At 37.1% G+C, this 13,360-nt stretch overlaps 1 protein-coding gene across 1 annotated transcript in view; it reads right to left on the bottom strand.

Annotated features, from left to right (window-relative positions):
- arid3c (AT rich interactive domain 3C (BRIGHT-like)) overlaps window positions 1–13,360 on the bottom strand; it is a 115,456-nt gene that overhangs the window by 80,761 nt on the left and 21,335 nt on the right. The window lies entirely within an intron of this gene.

Genomic DNA, 13,360 nt, shown 5'->3' on the forward strand with positions numbered 1-13,360 from the left:
ATGAAGATGTACAACAAGAGCACATATGTACAGTTTTATGAAAAAGTTTGGGCACCCCAGATAATTATCATAGTTTTAAGGTATAATTCTGCTAGGCTTTTGAAGCAGCAACTTCATTTGGATATAACTTATAGGCCTAGTGGATTCAATTCTGAAGTAACATTTATTGAATCAACAGAAACAATGCCATGTGAATCATAACAAAAACGGACAGGTGCAAAAATGTTGGCATCCCAGTGGAATAATGACATCAATATTTAGTAGAACCACCTTTTGTTGAAGTAATAGCCTGTAGACACTTCTTATAGCCACTGATAAGTCCCTGAATTCTGACTGCAGGTATTTTGACTATTCTTCCTTGCAAAATGTCTACTGCAGGGGTGCCCAACCCTGCTCCTGGCGATCGACTGTCCTGCAAAGTTCAGCTCCAACCCTAATCAAACACACCTGAAGCAACTAATTAAGGTCTTCAGGATCACTTTAAAATTAAAGGCAGGTGTGTTTGATTAGAGTTGGAGCTAAACATTGCAGGACAGTCGATCGCCAGGAGCAGGGTTGGACACCCCTGGTCAACTGGTTTGATGGTTGCCGAGCATAGACAGCCTGCTTCAAATCCAGAGTCTAGATTTTCGATGATATTCAAGTCTGGGGACTGGGATGGCCATTCTAGAACATTGTATCTGTGTCTGTGCATGAGTTCCTTGGTAGATTTGGATCAATGCTTTGGATCATTGTCCAGCTGAAACAACCAATCCCTTCATAACTTCAAGCTCTTGACAGATTCTTGAACATTGTTCTAAAGAATCTGCTGATACTGGGTGGAATCCTTGCGACCTTCCTAATTCTTACTGACAAATTATCTTAGTTTTTAGGTCATTAGGGAGTTCTTTTGAGTTTCGCATGTTGCTACTTTCCATTAGAGAATTAAGGAGAAGCACAACTAGCAATTAGCTACTTTAAATATTAGGGGTGCTCCGATCAGGATTTTTGAGGCCGATCACCGATCACAGAAAGCAGTATCTGCCGATACTGATCACCGATACCGATGTTTTTAAAGTCTTCTTTTTATCATTTATAACTATTTATAGTGATACTCCAATCAGGATTTTTAGACATTTATTCAGGGCCTGAATTTAATTTTTGAAAATCCCCCTCTTAGGTGACTCTTGTGAGAGGGGAAGCAGCACGGACTGTGCTTTCACAGAAGAGTCCGCTACTGATCCGTGGCTGTTCACCACAAACACAACATTTATCCATTATTTTGATTTCAAATCCAAACATTGTCACTGAAAATGCTTTTTCAGCATTGCAATTCTTTTTTTACACAGTACAGTAATACAATCTTTCACAGACATGTTTAAACACAATAAAAATATAACACATTATTCAATGCTTTTTACTTTTGCATTTACATCTAGATTTATATATTAAGTTGCTCAAGCAATTGGCAAAACATTTTAACTACTTTTCTTACGTTATCACAAACTTACCATTGACAGAAATAGTCGGCTCTACTGCCTTTTCTTTTGCATTGAAATCTTTATTACAACCAATCCTGTGGTTCATAAAGAACTTTGTTTTCCTTCCTCCACGAGTGCCATCTATTATTGCCTTCTTTATCTAAAGTGCTCTTTCACTTTAAACCTAGCCAAAAAGCCATACATGTTGACTGTGAAACACATTAGACTTTAATAATATGCATTTATGATGTAATTACTACATTTTCGTCTCAATCCATGTTCATATTTACTGCAAACAATGCGATGTCACTTTAATTCAACGCATGCAGCGCAGCAATAGACAAAACGATCTCTGCACTGCTGCAGACGCACCACTCCTGAACGCACTGCCAGACTGCAACCGTGTGCAGTGAACGCTTTAATCTGTTAACATGAGCGCGGAAAAAATACGCACCACGTATGCACTGCAAACGGAGTAATGTGAACCCGGCGTTATGTGTGTGTGCTGTGAGAGTGCACGAGCGCTAGTTCTCCAGGAGAGCGCGCGAGCACTGAATTATTAAACACTGGCAAGAATTAAAAAATAAATGCAATTTATAAACTTTAGTGACGATGTGACACTACCTTGACTGTGCAAGTGACAATTTCTGTGTCAACTGTGCAGCTCGCTTATAGACAGATGCGATGTGTGGTGATTTGAAGCCATTTGCGTATTTTGAGAGAGAAAGTGAGAGCGCGCACGCGGTGATTCACTCACGCTGTTTGTGAAATTACATCTCACACAAGGTTTTCAAATGACTTTATAAGTTATTTTATAAGTACCTCACCTTCAGCATTATAATTATTTCACCCTGCGCCAGAAAGAGACTGAGACGGTACCACTGCATGTCGTGTCAAACTTCTCACGGGCGTCATCAGTTTGAGGTCGTTTTTTTGAGATTGGCCTTTTAGAGACCACCGATCAATCATCCCAACGTGATTATCGGCCAATAGTGATCGGTAGTCAATCAATCGGACCATCCCTATTAAATATAATTTTTCATGATGGGCTGCACCTGAGTTTGCAGTGTTAAGGTTCACTGAGCCAATCAAATCAATACTGTGTTGTAATTAATCAGCAATAAGTGACCACAGGTATTAAAATCAACACAACTGAAAGGGTGCCCAAACTTTTGCACAGCATATTTTTCACATTCGACTTTATTTCATACAGCTCAATGCTGCAACACTAAGAATTTCTGTCTATAAAACATCACATTATGCAGTTTTCTCAAGAAACTGAATGGTATATCACTACAATCTTTACTTATAAAGAAAGAGCTAATCATTATGCAGCCTCCCATGCAGGGTCCCAGCTTTTGCATAAAACTGTAAATGTTCACAGGTTGACATTATTATGTCACATTTCCTTACTGTTGAACCCAAACAAAATTTGACTGTTTACTGTAAAACTTGGGCTGTTAATAAAAAACTGAAATAGAATTAAAAAAAAAGAAACCACATGCAAATATTTGCTAAGACAACCTAACTTTCTGAATGTTCCAGGTTTAAATTAGATCAAAATATTTAATCCCAGATTTCAATGCATTCTTTTGGACCCCACTATATAGAGGTGTGTAGTGAACATAAAGCATGTTGGTGGATTGCAAGAACACCAGTGAAGATCTCTGGCAGCCTGACAAGAGTTGCTGAGGAAATAGTGTCTCGCTTTGGGACATAGAGTGAGATGTAAAAACCCCATTTGTTCTAATGCTACCGAATACTTCATATTTTAACGCTGTAAAAATATAATTCTTTACAAGAATTTGTGGTTTTTAAAATCCATTATTGAAACAATATCTCTGAGATCTGTAGGTTATTAGCAGGAACTGATTTCTTAATTCAGCACTCAGAGTGGATTAGTCATTAGATTTTCTTCTCCTGAGCGGCATATGGCTCTAATACTCCTGGGTCCATGAACAGTTAATCAAAACAGTAGTATAAGTCAGACCCAGCAGATGGAAATGCACATATCCGCCTCTAAACCAATATAAAGCTGTGTGAATAAATCATAGGTAACCAATGTAAGGCACTTGGAAACTATTCCCTCTGTACAAATAAATAATGCAGAGCAACATGACCAAGCAGTAAAACCAAGAAATCCAGACTCATGGATACATGTTCAAAAGATCAAGACGGCCCTGCATGGTGCCTCCCTCTCAAAAGAAAATACATTTCTATACTGTTTGAGGAAATTCATTCTTTTGTAAAATTCAACAAACATAGGTTTCCCCAGTAATGGCTATACACAAAGCAGCGCTGAGCTCATAATCGCAAAAAAAATCTAAATATTGAGAAAATCACCTTTAAAGTTGTCCAAATGAAGTACTTAGCAGTGTATATTACTAATCAGAAATTAAGTTTTAATATATTTACAGTAGGAAATTTACAAAATATCTTCATAGAACATGATCTTTACTTAATACCCTAATGATTTTTGGCATAAAAGAAAAATCAATAATTTTGACCCATACAATGTATTTTTGGCTATTGCTACAAATATACCCCAGCGACTTGAGACTGGTTTTGTGGTCCAGGGTTACATTTATGAAATGAAATCATAGCCTTAATAATCACATTAAGCCATATCGCGAATCTAGTCTTTCCATCCTCAAATGTAAGACCTCTTGAAATGATCATTATAAATTATTATTATAATTAAGACTTTTCTTATACCATTTAAGGTATTTAAGACTTTTATGGTCTTAAATTTGATCAAACTAAATTGAACACTTTTTAAGGACAAACGGGAACCTTGTTTTTAAGGGCCGTTGATACATTTAGGTAGCCCGACTAGAAGGCACAATAGCCCTGGGACATCTGGCTAACGATTTTGCGAGCCCCGTGATGGCAAATCTGAATTTTTAGCAGTCATTACTCCAGTCTTCAGTGTCCCATGATCTTTCAGAAATCATTCAGATATGCTGATTTGCTGCTCAAGAAACATTTATTATTATCAACAATGTACAGTTGCGCTGCTTAATATTTTTGTGGAAACAGTGATGCTTTTTTCAGGATTGTTTAATGAATAGGCATTCAAAATAACAAAATTTCGTTGAAATATAATTTTTTGGTAACGGTGTAAACACTTTTACAGTGACTTTGAACCATTTCAATTTCCTTGCTCAAGTTCTCAATCATAAATAAAACAAGGACAGTGAATCATTTTCACTATACTGCAGTCTACTCACTAATCTAAGATGTCTGGCTAGATAAAGCCATGCAGGGGAGGCTGATTAAATCTGCGTGACACATGCTCTGAGCCAAAGGAGGGGCAGGACTAGTTCTGTAGATTTCAGATATGCTGATTTGCTGCTCAAGAAACATTTATTATTATCAACAATGTACAGTTGCGCTGCTTAATATTTTTGTGGAAACAGTGATGCTTTTTTCAGGATTGTTTAATGAATAGGCATTCAAAATAACAAAATTTCGTTGAAATATAATTTTTTGGTAACGGTGTAAACACTTTTACAGTGACTTTGAACCATTTCAATTTCCTTGCTCAAGTTCTCAATCATAAATAAAACAAGGACAGTGAATCATTTTCACTATACTGCAGTCTACTCACTAATCTAAGATGTCTGGCTAGATAAAGCCATGCAGGGGAGGCTGATTAAATCTGCGTGACACATGCTCTGAGCCAAAGGAGGGGCAGGACTAGTTCTGTAGATTTCGGTTATAGTGTCATCTTTATTCATTTGCCCTCGTATTCTGGGAAACTGAATTATGTCAATAGCCAGTACTTGGACAGTGATATTGGTGGCTGTTTACAAGTACCAGTGAGCAGTACGATCCCTGCATCGGTAGAATTTACTGCCCAAGACCACCAGCAATAAGTTCATATAACTTTCAGTAAAGTTGGGTTGCAGCCAACACTAGCGAACAAAGAGGGAGCTGGAGCCCTGAATAGATCCGTGATGGATGAGCTCATGTTGACTGCTCTGCGTTTCAAGATTTGGTGTGTCTGTGTGTGCGCGTGTGTAGTACAGGGAGAAAGAGTGAGTGTTTTGTGTATGTATGAGTTTGTCAGGAGGGGCTGGTGTTTCCCACAGCTTGTGTGCACTGAAGGCAAGGGGCTCTGTCCTATCAACAGTGCAGCTCCTGTGTGAGCTAACCTTTTATGGTCTTTGACAGCCAGGCTCAAGATGGCTACCATACCACACAGAGCCGTCTTTATTAATCAAATACTACAGCAGACTACATTCCATTAGCCAAATACCAAACAACCAATCCAACAGAAACCATGACCGACCTTTTACATTCTGGACTTTACTGACATTAGCAGTATTAGCATTACATGTAGATACTACACACAGAGGTAGTAAAACCAAGCCTGTCCTACACTACAAGCTATCTAACCTTCTAATAACCTGTTTGTTTGGTTTAAAGGATTTGGAGTTTCATTTCTGTTCACGCAAGGCTTATTGTGTGTATTGTCAGCTCTGATAAGACACATTTTTCATGTAGGCTACAGTGTATATCCCTCGGTCATGTCTTGTTTGGTTTAGCAGACCTTATAAGTGGGCGAAATGTGTGACTGGTGGCAGTGTGTGCATGTTCATTGTAAGCTCTGCAATTCACAAAATAATGCTGACATTAACACTGTGCTAGTAGAGTAAAAAATTACGAGGCACATGACTGTCTGCATGTCTAGTCCAAAAATGACGACTCCTCATTTTGCATCCTACAAAATCCCAAAATATATTGCAAGTCTAATTTGTAAACCAGTCATTTTAATTTAAAGCATACATGCTGGGCTGTGTATCAACGCAAATTACCTGAGCATTTTCTTGAGTACGCACTGTGCTGACATGAGACCTGCATTAAACATGACATATAAAAGTGATTCTGATTCTTTGTGCACGCCAAGAGATAGTTTACCCAAATATGAAAAATCTGTCATCATTTACTCATCCGCATGTTGTTTTTTCTTCTATGGAACACAAAAGAAGATATCTTGAAGAATGTTGGAGTCTAAACAACAGTGGACCCCATTGGCTTTCACTGTATGCATCAAAAACACAGAGATGTTTTTTAAAATACATTCTTTTGTTTTCCATACAGATTTGGAACAACATGAGGGTGAGGGTGTATTCCATCATTCTATAAGCTCTATTAGAAAGGCATGCAACCCATCTAATTGCCATCCAGTTTCCAAATCTGTACTTAACCTGCTTTTGCAATAGTTTAACTTCATTATAATAACCTAATTTATATAACAGATGATCACAAATCACACCATAAATCAACGGACATATGGAGCCAGTCTTTAAATGGCAGGAAATCGCTGGCTTCATCTCATCAATTCTCTTCACCTGTCACGATCACAAAGGGTGTATTGCACTGTCACCTCACTGCGTATGGCTGAGGGGGCGGGGCTTAAACCAACACATCCACTGGGCTCTTTTGTAACAAATTCTTGCCATACAAATATGATGGATAAATAATTAAAGAAACAAGGTCAGCCCTGAGAGAGAAAGAGAGAGAGAGGAAGGGGACTATGAAGGGATGGAGGAGCAGGAGTGGGGAAATGAGGAGGGGGGGGGGGGGGGGTGTCAGGCTATTAAATTTATGACTCAAAGTGCCACATCATCAGTGGGGGATGCCATTTCCTGCCAGAGAAGGGTCAAACTAGCATTGTAAAAGCAGATGGTGAAGATATCACCACAAATTATACCTTCAAACACAACTCAAGTATTACATCCTGAACGTAACAACAAAACTTTTATGCAAAAAAATTATAAAAATTACAATTAAAAAAAAGGTATCATACTCAAGATAATTTTTTTTCAGCTGATGTATAGACATCAAAAACATATCTGGTTATTATTTATACAGCGCTACATTAACAAGATCAAAATCACATCAAAATAAAAAAAAGCTTGCTCTATTCTTTTTCTATTCTATCGGTTTTCTTTTTATTTATTATATAACTTTAAAAAAAAAAAAAATAAATAAACCTTGCTACGTGTACTGCGTTAAGCTAACTGAGACTTAGCACTTACATAGCACTTGCACATCATTGCTCTCTTGTTGATTTTGATTGCTTCTATTGTCCTTATTTGTAAGTCGCTTTGGATAAAAGCGTCTGCTAAATCACTAAATGTAAATGTAAAAACAAAATCACAAGAAAGGTTGCTTTTAATTCAAGTGTCTGCTAAATGCATTAGTAGAAGTTATGACATAATGTATTAGTAATGACATATACTGTAACATAACCAGTTATGAATAATGTAGAAGCCAAATATACAATAAAATATTAAATGTGTTTTTTTGGTTATTTCTTCCCAGATATATATACACACACAGTGCGAAAGTATTCATTCATTTTTTCACATTTTGTTATGTTGCTGCCTTATGTTAAACTGCTTTAATTACTTTTTTTTCCACATCAATCTACACTCCATACACCACATTGACAAAGCAAAAACAGAACTGTAACAACTTCGTAAATTTATTAAAAATGAAAAAACTGAAATAAGTACATTGCATAAGTATTCAATAACTAAATATTTAGCTGAAGCACCTTTACAGTCACAAGTCTTTTTTGTTTAATGCGACAAGCTTTAATCATCATCATTTGCCAATTATCTGCCATTCTTCTCCTCGCCTCTTCACCTCTCAAGCTCTGTCAGGTTGGATGGGGCAGATGCACATTTTCAGGTTTCTCCAGAAATATTTGATTGGGTTCAATCCCAGGCTGTGGCTGGGCCAGTCAAGGCAATTCACAGAGTTGTCTATAAGCCACTCTTGCTGTGTGCTTAGGGTCATTGTCCTGTTAAAAGAGGAAACTTCTGCCCAGTCTGAGGTTCTGAATGCTCTGGACTGGGTTTTCATTATGGCTAACTCAATATTTTGGTGCATTGAGCTTTTCTTCTACTCTGATGAGTCCCTCAGTCCCTGCCGCTAAAAAACAGCCCCACAGCATGAGGCTGCTACCAGCACACTTTACTATTGGGGTGGTACTCAGCAGGTGATGAGCAGTGCCTGGTTTCCTTCAAACATGATGCTTGGAATTGAGGTTCATCAGGCCAGAGACTCTTGTTTCTCAGAGTCTGAGAGTCCTTTAGGTGTTTTTATGCAAAATCTAAGTGTGTTTTCATGTGTCTTCACTGAGGAGAGGATTGAGTCTGGCCACTCCGACATAAAGCCCAGACCGGTGGAGTGTTGCAGTGATGTTTGTCCTTCTCTAGATTTCTCCCATCTGCATATATGATCATGGAGCTCAACTAGAGTGACCATCAGGTTCTTGGTCACCACTCTAACCAAGACCTTTTTCCATCAATTGCTCAGTTTGGCCAGGAGGCCAGCTCTAGGAAGAGTCCTGGTTGTTTCAAAGTTCTTCCATTAAGGGTAACAGAGACTACATGCTTCTGTGAACCTTTAATGAAGCAGAATTTTTTTCTGAAATCTTCCCCAGATATGTGGCTTGATGCAAACCTGTTTCTGAGCTCTACAGGCAGTTCTTTTGACCTCAGGGCTTGGCTTTTGCTCTGATATGCATTATCAGCTGTTAGACCTTTTAAGTTTTTTTATTTTTAATAAATTTGCTTTACCATTATGGTGTATGTAGTGTAGATTGATGTGGGGAAAAAAGTAATTTAAAGCAGTTTAGCATAAGGCAGCAACTTAACAAAATGTGAAAAAAATGATTTCGCAAAAATATGAAAATATTTTCACAAGGCACTGTATATAATATATGTATATATATATATATATATATAAACTGTTATATATTATCCGTGTTGTTCATCTAATAGGTCTGAACATCCAAAACACCCCATTTCTCTTATTGTAAATATGCTGATATAAGTGGAATCATGATGCCACAGGCTAAACTGAAATATTTAGTGTTAAAACCAATATTATCACAACCTTTTTAGCATATCTTATTCATGCTTATTTGGGGAAAAAGGAGAAGTGTAATTAACCGTAACTCTTATTTGAGAACATTGCTAACACCCATTGTAGCTGGTCTGTTCTACAGCACCATTGCTTTTATAATATAATTTCAATTAATTGTAAAACATTTCTTTGATTGTTTGTACACTACAGTTCGAAAGTCTGGTGTCAGTAAGATTTTTTTTATGTTTTTGAAACTCTTATGCTCACTAAGGCTACAGAAGTATTGTATTATATTCTTACAATTGTAACTAGTTGTTTTTTATTTGAATATATTTTAAAATGTAATTTATTCCTGTGATGGCAAAGCTGAATTTTTAGATACCATTACTCCAGTTGTCAGTGTCCCATGATCCTTCAGAAATCATTGTAATGTGCTGATTTGGTGCCCAAACATTTCCTCTTATTATCAATCTTGAAAACAACTGTGTTGCTTAATATCTTAGAAAGCTTTTGTAACAAAATTATTTTGTAATTTTTTTATTTTTGTAACAAAATTCTTTACTGTCACTTTTGAAAAATTGAATGCATCCTTGCAGAATAAAAGTATTAATTTCTTATATTAGTATATACAGTAGTAGTTTTAGCACTACATAGTAGCTGAAATGTAAGCAATGCAATTACTTGTTATAATCTTGAATAAATATATCTTTAAAATCCTTGTCACACTCACTTCTCCTTGTAAATACCATCTGGAAATGATCTACTGAACAGCACTGGCCTGTCAAATTTACTGTTGATCATAAAACATTTGTCTAAGCAGATGATACACAGCAGGAACACAACATATAAGCCAACAAAATGACACTGACGGAAGAGGCCTTTAAGTAACAGCTTTACGACACTAGCTCTGAATTATTGAAGAGAGGGAATATGAGTCGTGGTCAGCTCTGAGGAATACAGCACATTTCTCCTGCATTCGACAAAGAAGTGGAACAAACATGAGCTAGTCAGAAACACACACTGAAGCTACATGGAGACACAGTTGAGCAGTGAGTGATGAGAGGTGAAAGGTGAGCACTATATATACACACATCCACACACACAACACGCCAACAACAGACATCACACCTTCCTAAGAAATGCATGTTGCATTATTTAATATTATATACTTGATATATTTTCATTGTCAAATACCACACTACCGTATAGGTTTTAAGAACGAGAGGATTGTTCTACTGATCGCTTCACAGTATAGTGTGTGCCACGACTGATCGTTTCACTAACCCTTTGATCTCCTTAATGATCAATGACCAAGTGAGGAATCTATGTGCAGCAAGCCTAGTTTTATGGCGATGAGAGGGGGTGAGGTCTACAAATAGGTCAAAGGTCATCAGATTCTGCTTATGCTAAACAGAAACGAAGAGTCAGCAACCCCATGTTAGATTTCACAGAGGCAAATGCTGATTGAAGAGGATCATGTTTCTATGGGAGCCATCTTAAAGTGACAGTAACTTACTATTTTCTTGATTTGGGATTGTTCCCGGTTTGCACGAAAATATTAAGCAGTTTTCAAAATTTATAATAATAAGAAATGTATCTTGAGCACCAAATCAGCATGTTAGAATGATTTCTGAAGGATCATGTGACACTGAAGACTGGAGATTGAAATAATGGTTCACAATATTATTGTTTTTACTGTATATTTGATCAAATAAATGCAGCCTTAGTGAGCATAAGAGACTTTTTTCCAAAAGCATTAAAAAATCTTACCAACCCCAAACTGAATGGTAGTGTACTTCACCACGTAATTGTGTAGCTAGGTTGCTGTACAAGCTACTTCCTCTCAGCTATGTGTTGTAAATTTTTATTGGTCAGCGATCACCCCCTGAGGAGGGGCCAGATCCAGTGCCAAGCCTTACGGTTTCTCTGACGCTAAGAATTTAGTTTTTGCACCTAAGCACTAACTCAAACCCAAATTGTAGAGGCCTTCACTGGAAAGGTTTGTTATTGATCTTTCGCCCCCCTTTCGAGCAGCCTTGAATAATCCGTTTCCCTCTGAGTTCTTTTCTACAGTTTATCATGAGCGCTGAGAGGGAGAGAATGGAATCAAGGAAGGAAAACAAATCCATTGTCTTGTCAAAATTCTATTTAACTTCATTAGGCCTCATCCTAGGAGAAGTGGATAATGTCCTCTGTTGATAACATTGGCTGCTATTTAACAGTGCGGTCAATCATGATTGGACATGTTTCGACCCCAACAACTTCATCAATACACAAAAATTATGCATGGCTGCACTTTCATTTGCATACGGAAAAAATCATCTTACATTATCTATGATTTCAGCAGGACAACTTTTACTGCTTTTTGTTCCCTGGATAAACAAACTGTTGACATATACTATTTTAAGTGATGAGTTTTTGCTCTGTCACCAAGTTTAATGTGCTATTTGGTTAAAGATAGGCAGGGCAAACCAGAGTGAAGATGTACAACGCGCTAGGTCAGCTAGCGGATCTATGGCATTACAGGATATATCTGATTTGTATTGATTTAGTGAGGACTTCAATCAGAATTTACTGATTGCTTCCCTGTACCCCTTTGGAGGAGGAAGGGACCAGAAGGGATCTTGAGTATTTCACGGATATGACTTTTAGCTCTATTAATCCAATTGTGTTCACCTATATATACACAGTGTTAACGAGTTCAAACAGATGCCATTAATACAGGTAACCAGTGGAGGACAGAGGAGCCTCTTAAAGAAGAAGTTACAGGTCTGTGAGAGCCAGAAATCTTGCTTGTTTGTAGGTGACCAAATACTTATTTTCCACCATAATTTGCAAATAAATTCTTTAAAAATCCTACAATGTGATTTTCTGGATTTTTTTTCTCATTTTGTCTCTCATAGTTGAGGTATACCTATGATGAAAATTACAGCCCTCTCTCATCTTTTTAAGTGGGAGAACTTGCACAATTGGTGGCTGACTAAATACTTTTTTTCCACACTGTAAACCAGACACTAGCTGGAGTGCCTACCTATTTTAGGAAAATAATTCTCACCTGTGAAACAAACAGAGGAAGATGGAGACAAAAGTGTGAACTAACAAACACTGAAGAAATCTGAGGGAACAAAAACTGTTTAAAAAATCTGTATTCTTTTTCAAATTAATTCTACATACACATTTTTATGCAGAAATTGAAAGTTTTTGCGTTCACATTAGGGCTGTGCGATATGGACAAAAAAAACCTATCGCGATTTCTTTGATCAATTTTGCGATTTTGATTTTAATCACGATTTTGACACACACAGACATGCTTTACAGTCATTAATGCATTCAGTGTGAATTTGAAACATTTCCAAAAGAAAATCAATTAGAGCTTTATCAAAAAAGCTGTAACATGTCTCTAGAACAGACATAAGGCAAAATAATCACTAAGTAAAGGTGTAACAAAATGTCTCTAGAATAGTTTTTCAAAGTTTTTTTTGCCATGCATTGGTCATAGAGCTCTTTGTGGCGCTGCCTCAGATGTTGAACTAGATTTGTTGCGCCAAGTTCACACGTACTCCGTCTGCAGTGCGTATACAGTATGTGTATGCGGTGCAGAAGCAGCACGGACTCATTTTGCTTTCACACAGGACGCGTTTGCAGTCCGCTCCTGATCCGCGGCTGTTTACCACAAACACAACATTTATCCATTATTTTGATTTCAAATCCAAACGTTGTTTCTGAAAATGCTTTTTCAGCATTGTGATTCTCTTTTACCACAGTACAGTAATACAATCTTTCATATACTGTACATATTCACGTTTAAACTCAATAAATATAACTTTGTTTAACTACCACCACGAGTGCCATTTATTATTCCCTTGTTTATCTAAAAGTGCACTTTTCCTTGTTTTAAATCTAGCCAAAAAGCCATGTGTTGACTGTGAAACAGTAGACTTTAATTATATGCATTTATGGTGTAATTACTAAATTTCCGTGTCAATCCATGTTAATTTTTACCGCGAATAATG

This window comes from Sinocyclocheilus grahami, unplaced genomic scaffold (genome assembly GCF_001515645.1).
Source record: "Sinocyclocheilus grahami isolate Dianchi unplaced genomic scaffold, SAMN03320097.WGS_v1.1 scaffold317.1, whole genome shotgun sequence".
Taxonomy (NCBI): Eukaryota; Metazoa; Chordata; class Actinopteri; order Cypriniformes; family Cyprinidae; genus Sinocyclocheilus; species Sinocyclocheilus grahami.